Raw genomic sequence first — 20,496 nt, forward strand, 5'->3', positions numbered from 1 at the left:
CTCCTCCATGATTGGCAAGCATCCATGTATTTGAACCATCACGCACTACTTCCCAGGGTGAATATTAGCAAGAAGCTGGAACCAGGAGTGAGTGGAGTCTGAACTGGAATCCAGACACTCCCAATATGGGGTGTGGGCATCCCTAACACCATATTAACCGGTACATCAAACACCTACCTTCCTCCCCCTCATTTAATTGTTTTTATATGTGTGTGTGTGTGTATTCCATCCCTCAGTATATAAGCAGTGAATCAGTTGAGCCGTGTTACTTTCTAGGCCTGCTGCAGAGGTGTCTTCCTGGCATTTCTCTATAGTGCTTCCCACATAATAGTATCTAGATACATAGTTGTATCTGGATACTATGTCTTGCTCATTTTTATTGGTTCCTTCCCTTGTTTCAGTGGAGCACATGCTTCAAATAGTTTCCTAGGAAATGCTGTACGTGTAGAAATTTCATTTCTTTTGAGACTTTGAAAGTGTTACCGTTAAGCTAGAGTTATTATTTTCTGGGGCATAAGATTTTAGAGTAGAAGCCATTTTCTTTCAGAATTATGAAAACATTATCTATTGTCTTATTTATTTGTTTATTTGAAGGCAGAGGGATAGAGAGAGAACTCTGATTTGTTGGTTCACCTCCCAAATGCCTGCAACATCTGGGTTTAGGGTAGGTCAAAGCTAGGAGCCAGGAACTCAGTCTTGGTGTCCTAAATGAGTGGCAGGGGCCCAACTATTTGAGCCATTATATCTCCTTCCCAGGGTGCACATTTGCGGGAAGCTGGAATCAGGAGCGGAAATTCGAACCTGGGCACTCCCAATGTGGGATAAAGGCATCCCAAGTTGAGTTTACACTGGTATGCCAAATGCCTGCCCCGTCAATTGTCTTTTGACTACCATTGATGTTGAGAAGTCATAAGCCATCCTGATTTTTGATCCTTTGTATGACCTGAGTTTTACCCTTTAAAAACTTCATTATCTGTTGAGTGGGAAAGGGCAGTTACATAACTCCCTAGAACTTGGGAGGACACGTGGGAATCTCTTTCTTTAACGGGCTTTGACCAGGCCATCTGCTTTTAGCCACATATTCAACCTTACTTATAAAAGTTCATGGTGCTGTCAGTTCTTGAGCTTTTTGATGTTTCTGAGGTATATATTAGATTATTTCTTGGTTTTCCCTCTGTAAGATTTAGGAATTAATTTTCTAGGTTTGCTGACTTGCCCAACAGCTTTCCAGCTTTTAATATTGTGTTGATTATCTTCTCTCCCATTCTTTTGTCTTTGTGGGTTGTAAGCCTTAAAAAATTCAAATTTGGGGCAGGTGCCGCAGCTCACTAGGCTAATCCTCCACCTGTGGCGCCGGCACCCCGGGTTCTAGTCTTGGTTGGGGCGCCAGATTCTGTCCCGGTTGCCCCTCTTCTGGTCCAGCTCTCTGCTGTGGCCCAGGAAGACAGTGGAGGATGGCCCACGTGCTTGGGCCCTGCACGAGCATGGGAGACCGGGGAGGAAGCACCTGGCTCCTGGCTTCAGATCAGCGCAGCATGCCAGCCATAATGGCCATTTAGGGGGTGAACCAACGGAAAAGGAAGACTCTTTTCTCTGTCTCTCTCTAACTGTCAAAAATTAAAAAAAAAAAAATTCAAATTTGGGGACAGACATTGTGACTCAGGTCTAACATTGGTTAGACCACTGCTTGGCCCACCAGCATCCTATACTGGGGAGCTGATTGGAGACCTGACTCTTCTGCTTCCCATCCAGCTTCTTACTAATGAGCCTGGGAGGTAGCAGATAATGGCTCAAGTACTTGGTTTCCTGTCACTCACTTGAGAGACGTAGCTGAAGTTCCTGCTTCCTGACTTCGGCTTGGCTCATCCATGGCTGTTGTGGGCATTTGGGGAGTGAACTAGCAAATGAAAGATTCATTCTGTCTCCTACTTTGCTTTTCAAGTAAATAAACAAATATTTAAAAAATAAAAAAATTTTTACAAAATGTTTTTCTAGACATTGTCTACCATCATTTAAAAAGTTCATATTTAGTTTTTCTGTATTTGGAAGGCAGAGGGAGACAGAGATCTTCCATCTGTTGGTTCATTCCCCATTTGCTTGTAATAACCAGAGCTGGACCAGGGTGAAGCCAGGAGCTGAAGCCAGGATCTGGGAACTCAATCCTGGTCTCTCTCACAGGTGGCAGAGACCCAGTTATTTGAGCCATCACATACTGCCTCCCTTGGTATGCATTAACAGGCATCTGGATTCCAGAGTGTAGCTGGGGCTTAAATACAGGCATTTCTATGTGGGATATGGACACTTTGTGTGGTATCTTCAGTGCTGTGCCAAATGTCCACCCCAACTCTGATCTTCAAATAAAATTCATCCATTGTTTTTTCTCAGTACTCCATTACTCCATTTTTCCTGATAAAGATGATAAAGGAAGAAATACTGTAGTCTTCAGAGTCAGTTTTGTTTGAATCTGTTGCTTACTTGGTCAGGTCTTTAGTTTTATCATTTTTGTTTTTGGAAAAGTTGATCATTATTGACTCTTATTTATTTTTTTATGCATTTAAAAAAATATTTATTTGAAAAGCAGAGTTACAGGGTAGAGGGGGGAGGTCAGTCTTCCATCTACTGGTTTACTCCCCAAATGGCTGCAATGGCCCTAACTGTGCCTATCCGAAGCCAGGAGCCGGGAGTTTCTTCTGGGTCTCCCATGTGGGTGTAGGTGCCCAAGGACTTGGGCCATCTCCCACTGCTTTCCCAGGCTATAGCAGAGTTGGATCAGAAATGGGGCAACTGGGAAATGAATCAGCGTCCATATGAGATGCCTGCACTGCAGGCAGTGTCTTTACCCGCTACACCACAGCATCGGCCCCAGATCATATATTTTTGATGGTGTTTCTTCTAGATAGGATGAGAAGATGTATTTCAGGAAGTTTGAAGTGGTTCTGTTATTCCATTTTTTCTTTCTGAAAACTTTTTTTTTTTTTTTTTTGAGAGGCAGAGAAACAGAAAACGTACATGTGAGAGAGTTCCTAACTGCTGGTTCATATCCCCAAATGTCTGCAGCAGCTGGGGCTAGTCCAGGACTGCAGGGCTGTAACCTGGATCTGGGAACACAGTCTAGGTCTCCCATGAGGATGGCAGACAGCTAGTCACTTGAGCCATCGCTGCAGCCTGCATTAGTGGAAAGCTGGAGTCAGAAACTGGAGTTGGGATTTGAATCTGGCTATCAGGCATCTTAACCACTAGGCTAAATGCTGACTTCCTGTTCATTCGTCAGTAAATAATCATTGACTACCACCTCTGTGCCAGTCCTTGGAAGTAGGTATTGCTGATGGAAATGTATCACTTCTGTTTTATGGCTTATGCTATCTAATTAGGAAACTGACTTGCAGGGCATAATTATGATTCACTTTCACAGTTACTAAGCAGAATTCTGTATACACAAGGAAAGCATTCATTTTGAATTAAAGGAGTAGTTATTTAATGTGGAGGCATGAGAGAGCATTGCATGTTCTAGGAACCTCAGGTCGTTCTGCACTGTGAAAAAAGTAGACTGGCAGGGAATAAGGGTTGCAGTCATAAAGAAAGCTGAGACCATTTAGCAAGTTGGTCGTAGAACAACAGGAAGGAGGTATATGACATGTAGAAAGACTACTCACTGTACCTTGGTTATTGACAGTATATCACCTACCATACAGCCTGACAGTAGGCATGTATGGAAGGAGCAGTGTGCAGATAGCAGGCTGATAGTGTGTAATCTGACACAGAGACAGGGAGAGGCGTCACAGTTCTTCCTATAGAGTGGTCTCTTGGAGCCCTTCTGGACACTCATGCTTTGAATGTTTAATGTCGTTTTTGCCACTGTGAACTGGAGAGCAGTGCCATGAGCAGTCGTAATAGCATGTAGACGTGAAGGTTAGCATTGTGAACAACTATAACACTATAAAAATAAACAATTATAACACTATAATTGGAATTCTGAATACTGAAAACAGTAAGGCCTCTGTAATTTTTGACTCAATAAGATGAGTTTAAAAGGGAATCTGACGTTTTGAGGTTTGATTTACTTAGTTCCTTCACTTAGCATTTTAGTACTTCAAAAACAATTTTTTTGGCTTTAACTGAATAAATTATGATGAAAATGTGAATAAATGCTTAGAAGATATTCTATTCAGTAGAAGAAACTTTCCTATTCCTTGTGAATTGAGTTCACTTATTGTTTGTTCCATGCTTTATGCTCTGTGTTTGCTGTGGAAGTTTTACCATTAAATTATTTATGACTTTTTTTTTTAAAGATTTTTGAGAAGCAGAGTTATAGAAAGAGAGAGGTTCTCCATCCGCTGGTTCACTTCTCAAATGGCTGCAATGGCTGGAGCTGGGCTGATCTGAAGCCAGGAGCCAGGAGCTTCTTCTGGGTCTTCCACATGGGTACAGGGGCCAAAGCACCTGGGCCATCTTCCCTGCCTTCCAGCAGGGAGCTGGATTGGAAGCGGAGCAGCCAGGACTTGAACTGGGGCCCATATGGAATGCTGGCATTGCAGGTGGTGGCCTAACTGGCTATGCTGCAGTGCAGGTCCCTGAAATTAAATTTAAAAAATACTTATTTGTGGGGTCGGTGCTGTGGCACAGTGGGTAAACGCCCTTGCCTGAAGTGCTGGCATCCCATATGGGCGCCGGTTCTAGTCCCGGCTGCTCCTCTTCCAATCCAGCTCTCTGCTATGGCCTGGGAAAGCAGTAGAAGATGGCCCAAGTGCTTGGGCCCCTGCACCCACGTGGGAGACCCAGAAGAAGCTCCTAGCTCCTGGCTCCTGATCGGCGCAGCTCCGGCCGTTGCGGCCATCTGGGGAGTGAACCATTGGATGGAAGATTTCTCTCTCTGCCTCTCCTCTTTCTGTGTAACTCTGACTTTCAAATAAATAAATAAATCTTTAAAAAAAAAAAAAGTAAAAAAAAAAATACTTATTTGAGAGGCAAAGATAGAGAGTTCCCATTGGTTAGTTTACTTCCCGAATGTCAGCCATGCCTGGCCCTGGGCATTGGCCTGGCCAGCACTAAAGCTGAGAGCCAGAAACTTAATCAAGGTCTCCTACTTAGGTGAGTGGCAGGTACCTAACTCCTTGAGCCATCACTTACTGCCTTCTGGGGTCTGCATTGTCAGGAAGCTGGGATTGAGAGTGAAGCCAGGACTGGAAATCAGGCCTTCCGTAAGAAATGTAGATGTCTTAGTTGTTGCTAGGCCAAACATCTGACCCTACTTAGGATTTTTTAAGGAGACAATTAGCAAGATTCACATGAAATAATATTTACATACTTATTACTTTATTAGTGCTGGGCTAGTGTACCGATACTGTAAGGCAGAGCTTTTAGACTGATGGCACAAAGTCCAAATTCAGCTCGGATGTTTTTTCAGCCTGTTTGTTGTTTTAAAACACAGAAATCAAAAACAAAAACAACAGAAAATCACTGCTGTAAAATTTCCACAATGGGTATGTAGATCCTAATGGGCTCAAGTGATCAAGGTCATGTTTATGCTGCCTCTGAAATTTCTATGCAGTTGGTGAGATTTGTGTAGCAGGAGACAAATGGAGACACCATTCATGATGGATACTTAGGAGAATAAAGACCAGAGAATATTTTTGTATTTTTACTTTATATGCAGTGCATAGTGTATCTTGTGGTTAATTTTAGCTCAAGTTACCTAATTTTTATTTGATGTACATTTTGTGTCAGACATTCAAAACATGGTCCCTGTCATTATGAATCTTTGTAGTCTAGAACTATGATTCTCAAAATACGGTGTCTGGACCAGCTGAATCAGCATCACATTGAACTACTACAAATTCAAATTCTCAACCTCTATCCCAGACCTAAATGAATTAGAAATTCTGGGGGTGGGGCTCTGTAGGGCCTTCCATTTTCATTTCACACAGGTAATACCTGTTTTTTTTTTCTTGAATATTTATTTTATTTATTTGAAGGGCAGAGTTAGAGAGAGAGGGACAGACAGAGAGAAAGGTTTGCCATCTACTGTTTTACTCCCCAAATGGCCACAGTGGCCAGGGCTGGGTCAAGCCAAAACCAGGAGCCAGGAGCTTCTTCCTGGTCTCCCATGTGGGTACAGGGGTCCAAGCACTTGTGCCATCTGCTGATTTCCCAGGCACATTAGCAGGGAGCTGGATTGGAAGTGAAGCAGTCGGGACTTGAGACAGTACTCACATGGGATGCTGGCATGGTAACTTAGCCCTCTGTGCCACAGCATGAACCCCTGTGTAGAAATCTTTGAGATGGTACGCAAAGTACCATGGTTAAAGTTTTTCTTTTTTCAATATGTAACCAAAGTTGAGAACCAGTTGTCTCCAACCCAACTCCATTTTACCTACAAAAGAATTATTGGGGCTGGCATTGTGGCACAACCAGTTAAGCTGGTACCTGTGATGCTGTATGGGCCACTGGTTCAAGTCCTGGCTGCTCAACTTCCCATCTGCCTCTCTGCTTATGTGTCTGGAAAAACAGTGGAAGATGGTCCAAGTGCTTGGCCCCCTATACCCATGTGGGAGACCCAAAAGAAACTCCTGGCTCCTGCCTTCAGTCTGGCCCAGCCCTGGCTATTGAAGCCATTTATGGAGTGAGCCAGTGGATTTAAGATTCTCTCCCTCTCTCTTTCCTTCTCTCCCTCTCCTCTGTCTGTGTTTCAAATAAATAATCTTTAAAAAAAATCCAAATCAATTATTTGTAGCATAAGTTTAATATATACTTAATTTTTTTCGACTGATTGCTTTGTAAATGTGGGGAAGATTGCGCACTTGTTTATTTTAAAATTTACCAAGGGCTATCTTTTTTTTTTTTTTTAATGTAAGCAGGCTTATTTTGAAGATTTACTTATTTATTTGAAAGTCAGAGTTACATAGGGGCAGTCAGGGTGAGGAAGATCTTCCATACTGTGGTTCACTCCCTAGATGGCCACAATGGCTGGGCCTGGGCCAGGCCGAACCCAAGAGCCAGGAGCTTCTTCAGGTCTCAAACATGAGTAGCAGGGGCCCAAGCATTTAGGCCATCTTCCTTTGCTTTTGTAGCCGGTGGCTTTACCTGTTATGTCACAACACCAGCCCTCGAAGTATTATCTTTTTAGAATTCATGTTATCCGTGGCATTCACTGCTAATGGTATTCAGTCACCAACTCATGTGTCAGTCTGCCTTTGTGGCTGTCACAATCAGTAATTTTAAGTTTTGGTATAAGCGCTTGACTGATATTTAATGTTGTCATACCAGTGTTTACTATTAGGCATATATATTTTGTACTAAATTATGTTTCTTTTATTTCACCTTTGTATTTTAGTTTGTATTCTGTAAAGCATTTACATATATGTGATTAATTAAAGTTATGTTTATATTGTCTTAAATTTTTTTTTTTTTTTTTGATATGCAGAGTGGACAGTGAGAGAGAGAGAGACAGAGAGAAAGGTCTTCCTTTGCCTTTGGTTCACCCTCCAATGGCCGCCGCGGCTGGCGCACTGCGGCCGGCGCACCATGCTGATCTGATGGCAGGAGCCAGGTGCTTCTCCTGGTCTCCCATGGGGTGCAGGGCCCAAGCACTTGGACCATCCTCCACTGTACTCCCTGGCCACAGCAGAGAGCTGGCCTGGAAGAGGGGCAACCGGGACAGAATCTGGTGCCCCGACCGGGACTAGAACCCGGTGTGCCGGCGCCGCAAGGTGGAGGATTAGCCTAGTGAGCCGCGGTGCTGGCTTATTGTCTTAAAATTTTATTTCAAATGGTAAAGGGAATGTTATGAGGTGTTATTTTTAAAGAGGGAATATTAGGGTCTAACATTGCTGAGAACCCATAGATCACAGTAGACAAAAGAGCTGCTGGGTGTGGAGATGCAGTACCTAGGAAGGATGCTTGGTGGGAGGGAACCTGGCATCTTGAAGGACTAAAAGAAGACCTTTGTAGCCAGAGAGGAGGGGATGGCAGGGAGTGGTGTGTAAGATGAGCCAGAGAGGCCTTGAGAATGTGCTTGGAAAGTCTGACTAGAAAAAGGCTTTAAAGTTGTGAGGAATAGAATTGCTTGGCCAGGTAGAATTTATAGCTGAAATGGACTGCAAAGATTTCCCAATCTTGTTTTTAGTTTTCTTCAAAGACTTATTTTTTTAAAATTTATTAGAAAGGTAGAGTGACAGAGGGAGGGAGAGAGGGATAAGGGGGAGGGGAGGGATAAGGGGGAGGGGAGCCTGGAACTCCATCTGGGTCACCTACTTGGGTGGCAGGAGCCCAAATACTTGGGCCAACATCCACTGCTTTCCTAGTTGAATTAGTAGGGAGCTGGATGAGGAGCTGAGCAGCCAGGACTGGAACTGGTGCTCTGATGTGGGACGCTGGCATCTCAATCTGCGGCTTAACCCACCACGCCGCAACACCAGCCCTACAGTCTTGTTTTGGAAGTAGGGGCCAGCGTGGTACAGTGGGTAAAGTCAGGGACCTCTATGCTTTTATCCTCTCTTCAGATTGAATCACTAAATCTCTAAATGTAAGTTCATTTTGATTTATACTCAGTTATTTCATATTTTTTGTGTGTTTTAGTCTCCTGCATAGCATGTCTTTGACCTTTTACTATATCTATATTCTGGCTCAGTTCTTTATTCATAAGTAATGTGTTTTGATGAGTTCTTCCAGCATCTAGATTTGAATTGGGCCCCTAGCCTAATAGAATCTTCATTTTATCTTACTGCATTGATTTTTTTTTCTAACCTAGTTGTGTATTTTGGCTCAGTAGTTTCATGGCTGCCTGCCAAAAGGAACGTGTGTTTTTCTTAAGCAGCATACTTTGATGACTATACTTTTAAGTATCTCTGAAAAAAGAAAGTAGGAACTCTGTGGTTTAGATCTTGTTCAGAAGATTTCTTTTTTTTTTTTTTCTAATGTTTAATTTATTTTTATATACTTGAAAGGCCGAACAGCAGAGAGAGAGAGGTTTTCCATCTTCTGGTTCACTTCTCAAAAGCTCACAACAGTCTGCTGGGCCAGGCTGAAGCCAGGAGCCAGGAACCCTAACCACATCTTCCCATATGGGTGGCAGGATGTGGGTTAGCAGAAAGCTGAGCTGGAAGCAGAGTAGGTAGGGCTTGAACCAGTGCTTGGCATTCTGATGAGAGATGCAGGTGTTTTAAGTGGCAGCCCAACCTCCTTTGTTTCTAGCAACTGAATAAGAATCTTCAAAAAGAGCTTATATTTTAAAAACAACTTCATTTCAGTTCTTTTAAAAAAAATGTTTTAAAGATTTATATCATTTATTTGAAAGGCAGGGCAAGTGATGGAGCAAAGAGGGAGAGATAAAGAGATCTTCCATTCACTGGTTCACTCCCCAGATGGCCACAACTGCTGGGGGGCTGGAACAGGCTGAAGCCAGGAACCAGGAACTCCCTCTGGGTCTCCCTCGAAGGTGGCAGGGGTCCAAGTATTTCGGCCATCTTCTGCTTCTTTCTCAGGTACATTAGGGAGCTGGATTGGAAACAGAGCAGCTGGGACTTGAACTGGCACTCATGGGAAGCTGGTATTGCAGGTGGCAGCTTAACCTGCTGTGCTACAACATGGGTCCCTATATATTCTTCTTTTTAATAATTGGTGTATGTAGATGGTAAAAAATTTCAAGAAAGATGCTCCTCTCTCTAGCCAATTCCCCTCTCAAGAGGGGAATAGCTTTTATGTGTTATTTCTTAGATAACTCATACATTTATGAATATCCCTACCCTCACAAATGGAAATGTAACATATTCATTGTTTGCTGTGCCTTTTCTTAGTAATACAAGGGTACATAAATTCATGGAAAATGTGGATTAAAAGTAGTGTACAGGGACCGGCGCTGTGGCGTAGACAGTAAAGCCGCTACCTGCAGTGCCAGCATCCCATATGGGTGCTGGTTCAAGACCCGGCTGCTCCACTTCTGATCCTGCTCTCTGCTATGGCCTGGGAAAGCAGTACAAGTCCTTGGGCCCCTGTACCTGTGTGGGAGTCCCGGAAGAAGTTCCTAGCTCCTGGCTTCAGATGGGTGCAGCTCCAACCGTTGTGGCCGACTGGGGAGTGAACCAGCAGATGGAAGACCTCTCTCTCTCCCTGTCTCTGCCTCTCCTTCTCTCTGTATAACTCTGACTTTAAAATAAATAAATCTTAAACAAAAAAGGTAATGTACATTTTCTAAGAACTTTTTGAAGACTATATCTGATTTTAGGTACTTATGGATATATAATTACTATATTTTTTAGGACAGTTTAGGTTTAGGATTCTATTGTGGCAATGTAATATAATTTTTCCTCTGTGAATGGTTGTTCAAATTGTTTTTAATCTTTTGATACAGTTTTGACTAGTTTAAAGCAGCCAGATTTGAGATCAGTTTTTGCAGGGTACATGGGGAGACAGAGACAAAGGTCATGATATGTTTGTGATAATAATTGGTGGAAGGAAGGATTGTGGGCAGTGAAAAAATTTAGAACTAGAAATGGTTAATGAGAAAAAGAGTTAAGGAGGGAAGGAAAAATAAAGGACAAGAGTAAAATATCCCTGTTCTGAACAAGGCAGATACCGAATTCCAAGACCCAACCTTTTTATTACTCTCTTGGAACCCAGACTGAGTTCAGAGTTATTAGTCATGTGATATTGAGCAAGTTGTTTTTTCTTTTTGTCTCTGATTTGCTTATCATACAATAGGATAAATGGGGCTAAATCTCATCACCTCATTATGTATTAATTCATGGAGAGCTGTTAACGTTGAGAAACTATCTGTTCTCCTCTACTCTGGTCCCATTGGCTCTTGGCTCTTATTCAGTGCTTTTTGGCTCAGGGATACTCCCCTAAACTGCCTAGATTGCACCGAGTCCCCCTTCTGCATCTTATTCCTTTGTCCTCCTTCAACTCCATTCCTTTCAAATTGCAATTTCTACCTGTTTACCCCACCTGAAGGGAGGAATCATCTCTTACACTGTCTTGTATAGTTGGTTTCATCTGCACCCATGCTAAATACTTAGCATAATACCTGGTATAGAATAGGCATATGATAATGTTTGAAGTAATTTTAAGAAAGACTTTCACTCTAGGACTTTGACTTGGACAATTGCTAACCATTTTAGCATTGACTCTGAGGTTGGAATCTTGGGAATTTTGTCTTAAATGTTTGTGTGAGCCATTGCCTGTGGGTGCCAAACAGAACAGAGGGATCCTTCTGCCAGAAAAGCTGTTATGGTACTAAGTAGCATTGGTAGAATTATTGTGCCCCCACAAAGAAGCAGTCTTCAATTCTAGCCATCAATACATTTTTTTTTCCTTAGTGATTGTAGATTCTTGTGCAGTTGTAAGACATACAGAGAAATCTCTGTTTTCATTTACTCGTATTTCCCCAGTGGTAATAGCTTTCATAACTGAAGAAAATATCAAAACTGGGAAATTGACTTGGATACAATTCATTTACGTTATTTATTTTCAGCAATTTTACATTACTCATTTGTGTGTGTATTTAGTTCATGGAATTTTGTTACATGTATATATTTGTGAAGTCACCACCACAACCAAGGTAGAATAGTTCCATCACAAGGATTTTTTTTTTAAGATTTATTTTATTTATTTGAAAGAGTTACAGAGAGGTAGAGACACAGAGAGAGGTCTTCCATCCGCTGGTTCACTCCCCAGATGGCCACAACGGCTAGAAATGCGCTGATACAAAGCCAGGAACCAGGAGCTTCCTCCGGGTATCCCACGTGGATGCAGGGGCCCAAGGACCCAGGCCATCCACCACTGCTTTCCCAGGCCATAGCAGAGAGCTAGATGGGAAGTGGAGCAGCCGGAACTAGAACCGGCTCTCATAGGGGATGCTGGTGCTTCAGGCCAGGGCATTAACCTGCTTTGCCACAGCACCGGCCCCTTCATCACAAGGATCTTTCATGCTACCTTTTCACAGCAGTAGCCACCTCTCCCTCTCCCACCCTTCCTAACCTTGGCAATTACTAATCTTTACATCTCTATGATTTTATCTTTTTTAAGAAGATTTATTTTTCATTTTATTTGAAAGGAAGATTACACAGAGAGAGGGAGACAGAGAGATCTTCCATTGTCTGGTTCACTCCCCAGATGGCTACAACAGCCAGGTCTGGGCCAGAACAAAACCAGAAGCCAAGAACCTTCTTCTGGGTCTCCCATGTGGGTGCGAGGGCCCAAGGAGTTGGGCCATCTTCTGCTTTCCCAGGTGCATTAGTAGGGAGCTAGATCAGAAGTGGAGCAGGCGTTGGCACTGTGGCATAATGGGGAAAGCTGCTGCCTGCAGTGCTGGCCTCCCATATAGGTGCTGGTTTGTGTCCTGGCTGCTCCACTTCCGATCCAGCTCTCTGATATGGCCTGGGAAGGCAGTAGAAGATGGCTCACGTGCTTGGGCCCCTATACCCACGTGGGAGACCTGGAAGAAGCTTCTGGCTCCTGGCTTTAGATTGGCTCAGCTCCAGCCATGTGGCTATCTTGGGAGTGGACCAGTGGATGGAAGACCTCTCTCTTTCTCTGTCTCTGCCTCTCTGTAACTCTGCCTTTCAAATGAATAAATAAATCTTAAAAAAAAAAAAAAGAAGTGGAGCAGCTGGGTCTTGAACTGGCACTCATATGGGATGCTGGCAGCTGGCAGCTGGCAGCGCAGACATAGGCTTAACCTGCTATGCCACAAAGCCAGACCCAATTTTATCATTTTAAGAATGCTGTATAATGTAGTCATCTAGTATATTACCTTTGGCTTTTTTGTGTTTAGCATAATTCCCTGATGATCTAGCTAAGTTGTTGCATTTATCCATAGATATTTTCTTATTTATAGTATAGTTGTCAAATTTATAGTTGTCAAGTTTAGCATTGATACAGTGTTATATAAGTTGTAGTCTACAATCCAGTTCTACTAATTGTACCAATAATATATATTTTTTAAAGATATTTATTTATTTGAAAGGCAGACTTACAAAGAGAGAGGGAGAGGGAGAGACACAGAGATCTTCTGTCTGCTGGCTCCCTCCCCAGATGCCTGCCTTACACTAGGCCAGACTGAAGCCAGGGGCCCATAACTCAGTCCAGGTGCTCCACATATATGGCAGGGACCAATGTACTTGGGCTAGAACCTTGTGAAGGACTTTGTGATAATTTTCTCAGTTGTGGGAGTGGGGCTGAATCCACACTGCAGGCAGTAAGTAAAGGAGAAGTGGGAAGAGACAAATGGAGGTCACTTAGCTGATGAGGGGAGGACAAATGAGGTATGTGGTTTTGGAGTTAGAAGGTTTTTTTTTTTTTAATTTTTATTTATTTATTTGATAGGCAGAGTTACAGACAGAGGGAGAGGCAGAGAGAAAGGGCCTTCCGCTGGTTCACTCCCAAGATGGCCGCTACAGCCAGAGCTGAGCAGATCTGGAGCCAGGAGCCAGGAGCTTCTTCCAGGTCTCCCATGTGGGTGCAGTGGCCCAAGCACTTGTGCCATCTTCTACTGCTTTCCCAGGCCATAGCAGAGAGCTATATGGGAAGAAGAGCAGCCGGGACTAAAACTGTCCCCCAGTTGGGATTCTGGCGCCACAGGCAGAGGCTTAGCCCATTACGCCACGGTGCCGGTCCCGCTTTTAGAAGGTTTATTTATATTATTTTTTTAAAAGATGTATTTATTTACCTGAAAGAGTTACACAGAGAGAGAAGGAGAGGCAGAGGCAGAGGCAGAGACAGGGAGAGAGAGGTCTTCCATCTGCTAGTTCACTCCCCAATTGGCCTCAATGGCCAGAGCTGTGCCGATCCGAAGCCAGGAGCCAGGAACTTCTTCCATGTCTCCCACACAGGAACAGGGACCCAAGGAGTTGGGCCATCTTCTGCTGCTTTCCCAGGCCATAGCAGAGAGCTGGATCAGAAGTGGAGCAGCCGGGACTCGAACTAGCGTCAATATGGGATGCTGGCACTGTAGTCAGCGGCTTTACCTGCTACCCCACAGCGCTGGCTTCTAGAAGGTTTATAATCTATTTTCATTATAAGCAGTGCTGTGCTGAATAAACAAGGCTTAGATTTTGCTTTGAAATATTTAGTTTAGATTCTGTGTGACCCAATTTAGGGATTATAACCAAAGAAATAATGAAGGCAGATTGACATATTTTCTGCAATAGATGGCTCAAATGCATAATAGTGGTTAACAGATCTGTCTGAATATTTATGAATTTGAGTGCACTGCTACAGAAAACTGTAGGACCTGTGGACATATAGTATAAAGGTTAAAAGTATAAAAATTAAAGTAGTGAAGATTAAAAATACTAACATTTATTGTGGAGAATAAGCCTCTTCCTCTGCCTGCAGAGCTCTTTTTAAAAATTTGTTTATATTTATTCGAAAGTCAGAGAGGTAGAGACTTACAGAGAAATACAGAGAACTTATATCTGCTGGTTCACTCCACAAACTCATGCAACAGCCATTGTTGGGCGAGGCCAAAGCCAGGACTCTGAAACTTTGGATTTTCCACATATGTGGCAGGGACTTTTAACCAGCTGAACCATCATGTACTGCCTCCAAAGGTCTGCATTAGCTTGAATCTGAAGTAGGGCCAGGCCTCAAACCCAGGCACTTTGATAAGGGGTGCAGACATCCCGGTTAGTGTCTTAACTGCTGTGCCAAATGCCTGCCTGCCATTTCTTTTTAAGATTTACTTACTTATTTGAAAGGCAGAGTGACAGAGAGAATGAGAGATGCAGAGAAATCTTCCATCCAGTTGTTAACTCCCCAAATGGCCTCAACAGTCAAGGGTGAGTCAGGAGGCAGGAACTCCTTCTGGGTCTCCCACTTTGGTGCCAGGGCTCAAGTACTTGGGCCACCTTTCATTGCTTTCCCAGGCACATTAGCAGGAAGCTTGATTGGAAGTGGAACAGCTGGAACTGGAAGTGGCACTCTGATATGGGATGCTGCCTACCCCACTTTGCTACAATGCTGACCCTGCCCTATTTGAGGTTTTTTTTTTTTTTTTTTTTTTTTTGTCCTCCACAGGCAGAGTGGACAGTGAGAGAGAGACAGACAGAAAGGTCTTCCTTTGCCGTTGGTTTACCCTCCAGTGGCTGCCGCGGCTGGCGCGCTGCAGCTGGCGCACCGCACTGATCCGATGGCAGGAGCCAGGTACTTCTCCTGGTGCAGGGCCCAAGGACTTGGGCCATCCTCCACTGCACTCCCTACCTGCCCTATTTGAAAGGCAGATTTAGTTACAGAGAGAGAACAAGGGAGAGGGAGGTCTTCCAGAGGTCTTATGGTTGTTCACTTCCCAGATGGCTGCAACACCTGGAGCTGGGCCCGTTCAAAGCCAGGAGCTAGGTGCTTCCTCCATTTCTTCCACGTGGGTGGAAAGGACCTATGCACTTGGGCCATCCTCTGCTGCTTTCCCAGGCACATTAGCAGGGAGCTGGATGGGAAGTTGAGCAGCCAGACTCAAACTGGTACCCATATGGGATGCCTGTGTAGCAGGCAGCAGCTTTACCCACTACGCCACAAGGCTGACTTTTACATGTTTTAAGGTTGGTATCCTTTGGTCTAGCCATATGCAGCATTTCTGTGGCAATTTGTTTTGCCAGAAGAATTCAGAAAGCCCAGAAGTCTTCCATTTTCTTACTTGTTCCCCTAATATAAGCCTATTTTTCTATTGGCAGTTCTAGCTCTTTAGTTCTTGTTAGTTTTTTTTTTTTCCCATATCTAATTTGTTCCATAGTAATTCTGAATAAACAGGTCCCAACTTCTATGGATTTCAGTCACCTCTCTTTAGTCCCATCCTCACAGAGGGTCTCAACTCAATCATTCTGCTACTCCTGCTCTGCATACATGTTCAGTTATGTGGGTGAATGAATGTGACAGTGATGGTCCTTATATTTCTCTGAAATATCTGAAAAATCACTGAAGATTTTGTAAACAAACTACTGATGTGTTTATAATTTTAATACATTTTTTTTTCTGTTAATCTATGTAGAAATTGTTCTGATATAATTAATGAAGTTGGCACTTTGTGGAGAAGACACCTTTGTGGGACAGGTGTTGTGGTGAAGAAGGTTAAGCGAATGTTTGGTACTTCTGCATCCCATATTGGAGTGCCGATTACTGGCCACTACACTTATCCAGCTTCCTGTTAATGCATCCTGGGAGGCAGCAGATGATGGCTCAAGTGTTTGGACCCCTGATAACCACATGTGAGACCTGCATGGAGTTCCAAGCTCCTGGCTTCTGTCTGGACCAACCCTGGTTGTTGCAGTCTCTCTTTCACTCTGCCTTTCAAGTAGATGAAAAAATATGCATTAAAAAAATAAGAATCCCTTAAAAATGGACCTCTTAATCTTGATTTTTATACACATTATGCATTCTTTTTAAAAGATTGATTTATTGGAGCCAGCGCTGTGGTGTAGCAGGTTAATGCCCTGGCTTGAAGCGCCAGCATCCCATATGGATGCCGGTTCTGGTCCCAGCTGCTCTTCCAATCCAGCTCTCTGCTATATAACCTAGGATAGCAGTGGAGGATGGCCCAAGTCTTTGGGCCCCTGCACCCATGTGGGAGACCTGGAGGAAGCTCCTGGCTCCTGGCATCGGATCGGTGCAACTCTGGCCGTTGTGGCCATCTGGGGAGTGAATCAGTGGATGGAAGACCTCTCTCTCTGTCTCTACCTTTCTCTGTAACTCTGTCTTGAAATAAATCTAAAAAAAAAATAAAAAAAATCAAAAAATAAAAGATTTATTTATTTATTTAAAAGGCAGAGTGATTGGAGGAGAGAGAGGGACAGACAGAAACAGAGAGATCTTTAAAACAATAGTGTACTCCCCAGTTGTTGCCAGTAGCCAGTGCTGGGCCAGGCTGAAGCCAGGAGACAGGAACTTCATCCCACATAAGTGGCAGGGGCCCAGATATGTACTTGTGCCATCTTTCACTGCCTTCCCAGGTACATTAGCAAGAAGTTGGATCTGAAGCTGAGCAGCTGGGATTTGAACCAGTGCCCTGGTACGGGATGCCGACATTGCAAGTGTCACCTTACCTGCTACAACACTGACTCCTACATATTAAGTTTTCTGAAGGCTGTCAACAGGATATACTGAAAAGGTATTGTAGAAATTTATTTTTTATTTATTTATTTTTGACAGGCAGAGTGGACAGTGAGAGAGAGAGATAGAGAGAAAGGTCTTCCTTTTGCCGTTGGTTCACCCTCCAATGGCCGCCGCGGCTGGTGCGCTGCGGCCGGCGCACCGCACTGATCCGAAGCCAGGAGCCAGGTGCTTCTCCTGGTCTCCCATGGGGTGCAGGGCCCAAGGACTTGGGCCATCCTCCACTGCACTCCCTGGCCACAGCAGAGAGCTGGCCTGGAAGAGGGGCAACCGGGACAGAATCCGGCGCCCCAACCGGGACTAGAACCCGGTGTGCCGGCGCCGCAAGGCGGAGGATTAGCCTAGTGAGCCACGGCGCCAGTTGGTATTGTAGAAATTAAGAATTCTTGGGGCCGGCTCTGTGGCGCAATGGGTTAACGCCCTGGCCTAAAGCGCCAGCATCCCATATGGGTGCTGGTTCAATACCCGGCTACTCCAATCCAGCTCTTTGCTATGGCCTGGGAAAGCAGAAGAAGATGGCCTAAGTCCTTGGGCCCCTGCACCCGCATGGGAGACCTGGAAGAAGCTCCTGACTCCTGGCTTCAGTTTGGCGCAGCTCCAGGCGTTGCGGCCATCTGGGGAGTGAACCATTGGATGAAAGACCTCTATCTCTCTCTGCCTCTCCTCTCTCTGTGTAACTCTTTCAAATGTATAAATAAATCTTAAAAAAAAAGAAATTAAGAATTCTTGGCCGGCGTCGCGGCTCACTAGGCTAATCCTCCACCTTGCGGTGCCGGCACCCCGGGTTCTAGTCCCGGTTGGGGCGCCGGATTCTGTCCCGGTTGCTCCTCTTCCAGGCCAGCTCTCTGCTGTGGCCAGGGAGTGCAGTGGAGGATGGCCCAAGTCCTTGGGCCCTGCACCCCATGGGAGACCAGGAGAAGCACCTGGCTCCTGCCTTCGGAGCAGTGCGCCGGCCGCGGTGGCCATTGGAGGGTGAACCAACGGCAAAGGAAGACCTTTCTCTCTGTCTCTCTCTCTCACTATCCACTCTGCCTGTAAAAAAAAAAAAAAAAAGAAATTAAGAATTCTTAAGGAATTGCCTTCTTGCATTTAATGACCAGGTTTTATTTTGCAAGGTTTTATTCTTAATAGCTGATGAGAATATCATGTAACAGTAATTAAACATCATCTTATCCACTTGATTTAAAGACTTTTTGAATAGGTACCAATAAATATAATTGTGATTAGAGTGAAGTTTAAGTTCATTTTAGTGAACATAATAAGTGGTCATTTTTCTACTCCTCTCAGAATAAACTTGTGAGCCTTGTTCTGAAGGTATGTTGAAATGAATGTTTTGCATGGTGTTCTCTTTTCAAATGTGGAGACAAAAACAGGTTAGGATTTTAACTACTAAATATTTAGTGACTTACTTGCTTTAACAAAACATAATAGGAGCTAGGGAAATTATTTTAATGACTTACTATTTTTAAAATTTGTCACTTAGCCTTTTCTCTGTGAGGGACTGATTTGGCAGGTTACTTTACCTGTTTCCCTGTCTAGAAGATGTGGTAACAATATTAAGCTGTTTGTAAATCATCAAACAATCTTGAAAGTTTTGTCAATAGAATGTGAACCACCAGTGAGTAGACTGTGATTACAATTCAGACTTCTGGATGATCAAATTTTGTTATGCTGAGAGGTTGGGGCTTTCCTGTGGACACAGGCTGCAGAGACTTCCTAAGAGTAACAACAGCCTCTGTATTTTAGAGCTTCATTTTACAGTTGAGAATGGATGTCTCAAGAGGAGTCCACCAACTCTGTAGGGTGTGAAGGCTGCAGGGGCTTCTCTAGTTAAGCAGCTGAACTCTGATTCTTCCCTCCACACCTGAGAATCTTCCAAGAGCTCCCGGTATTCTCTTGGCTAGTGTGACACCTTGCCCCTGCCCTCATCCCTTACTGCAAAAAGGATATCTTTTTCCTGGGTACAGGTGCTGCTTCAACTATATGGTTAGTTAGCAAATCAAGCACTAAGGTACCAGGCCAATAAAGTAATAAACAAGAGAGACAAATGTATGTCCTGTCTTCAGGAATGTTATGAGTTGGGAGGGTGGGAGTCATTCATGGAAATGTAACGAGGCATTGCTTTGAAAACATGCAAATAAAGACAGGAAAATGTTTTTTTGAAATTTCGTCAAATAAAATATGAAAAAAATAGACATGAATTTCATAAGCAAAGGATACTTGTTTTTATTCTCAGTCATCTGTATACTCACACTCTCCCTACCTTGATACCACACCCCTCCCCCACTTTAAAAACAGTAGCTTAATTGTCTCCTTGCAGAGGTGGATACTTTTTATTTAGTCAGAAGACTGGAGCAGTGGGTGTTTGTTTACAGTTTAAGATGCTTTTTAAGTTCTGCTTTCCTTGTTCCCTCAGGGTTTAACTTTACAAAGATCTGATCTAGTGTGGTCATACCAGGTCTGAATGCATCCTTTATTCTATTTCTGGCACTGCTGTCAATTTATCACAAGATTTTTTTTTATATACTAGTTAAAGAATTTGCTAATATTTTCCATATATTTCTGTAACATATGTTTAGAAAGGGTATGTGTTGTTTGCTGTGTGAGGCACCAAGGATGCAAAGTTGAACGTTCTTGGTTTATGGCTTTAAGGAACTTTCAGAGGGCAGACATTTGAACAGAGAATTCTGATATGTGATAAGGACAAATGATAGAGCCTATGCAGGCATTGTGGGAGCATAGAATAGAGCAGTGATTGATTCTCAAAGTGTAACTGATACGAGGACCCTCTGAGGTCTTTGATCTCTTTCTGAAACCTTCAGGGTCAAAATTATTTCTAAGCAATGCTAAGACATTATTTGCCATTTATTGCTCTCATTCTCTCACACTTGTACAGTGAAATATATCCAGAAGATATCTGAACAGAGATGAGAATCTAACTATCTTTCATTAAACCAGACATTAAAGAAATCTTCAAAAGTATAAAACAATACCAGTCTACTCACTAAAGTTTTTGTTTTGAGAGATTATTATTTTTATATAAATAAATACTTTAAAAAGTATTATTAAAGTATTAAGTAAATATTTTGAATACACTTATTTTAAAAGTCTTTTAATTTCAAATTCAGAAATATATGTTTTAAAAAATTTTATTTATATGAAAGGCAAAGTTACAGAGAGAAAGAGAGGGAGGGAGAGAGACAGAGAGAGGGAGAGATCTTCCCTCCACTGGTTCACTCCCCAGATGGCCACAGTGGCCAGAGCTGAGCTGAAGCCAGGAGCCAGGAGCCAGGAGCTTCTTCCAGGTCTCCCACATGGATGTGGGGGTCCAAGCACTTGAGCCATCTTCTGCTGCTTTCCCAGGCACATTAGCAGAGAGCTGGATTGGAAGTGGAGCAGCCA

General features: G+C 43.4%; 1 protein-coding gene across 3 annotated transcripts in view; it reads left to right on the plus strand.

Annotated features, from left to right (window-relative positions):
- Positions 1–20,496, plus strand: part of PIK3CB (phosphatidylinositol-4,5-bisphosphate 3-kinase catalytic subunit beta) — a 173,854-nt gene that overhangs the window by 8,139 nt on the left and 145,219 nt on the right. Inside the window, exon 2 of one of the 3 annotated variants that reach the window (XM_051818647.3) lies at positions 16,935–17,092. The exons of the other annotated variants lie outside the window; for them this stretch is intronic. The gene's annotated coding sequence lies outside the window, so the exon portion shown is untranslated. The remainder of the gene's footprint in view (positions 1–16,934; positions 17,093–20,496) is intronic. 3 annotated transcript variants of the gene reach the window in all.

The sequence above is a fragment of the Oryctolagus cuniculus genome, chromosome 4 (genome assembly GCF_051225735.1).
Source record: "Oryctolagus cuniculus isolate XC-2025 breed Fujian yellow rabbit chromosome 4, ASM5122573v1, whole genome shotgun sequence".
Classification (NCBI taxonomy): domain Eukaryota; kingdom Metazoa; phylum Chordata; class Mammalia; order Lagomorpha; family Leporidae; genus Oryctolagus; species Oryctolagus cuniculus.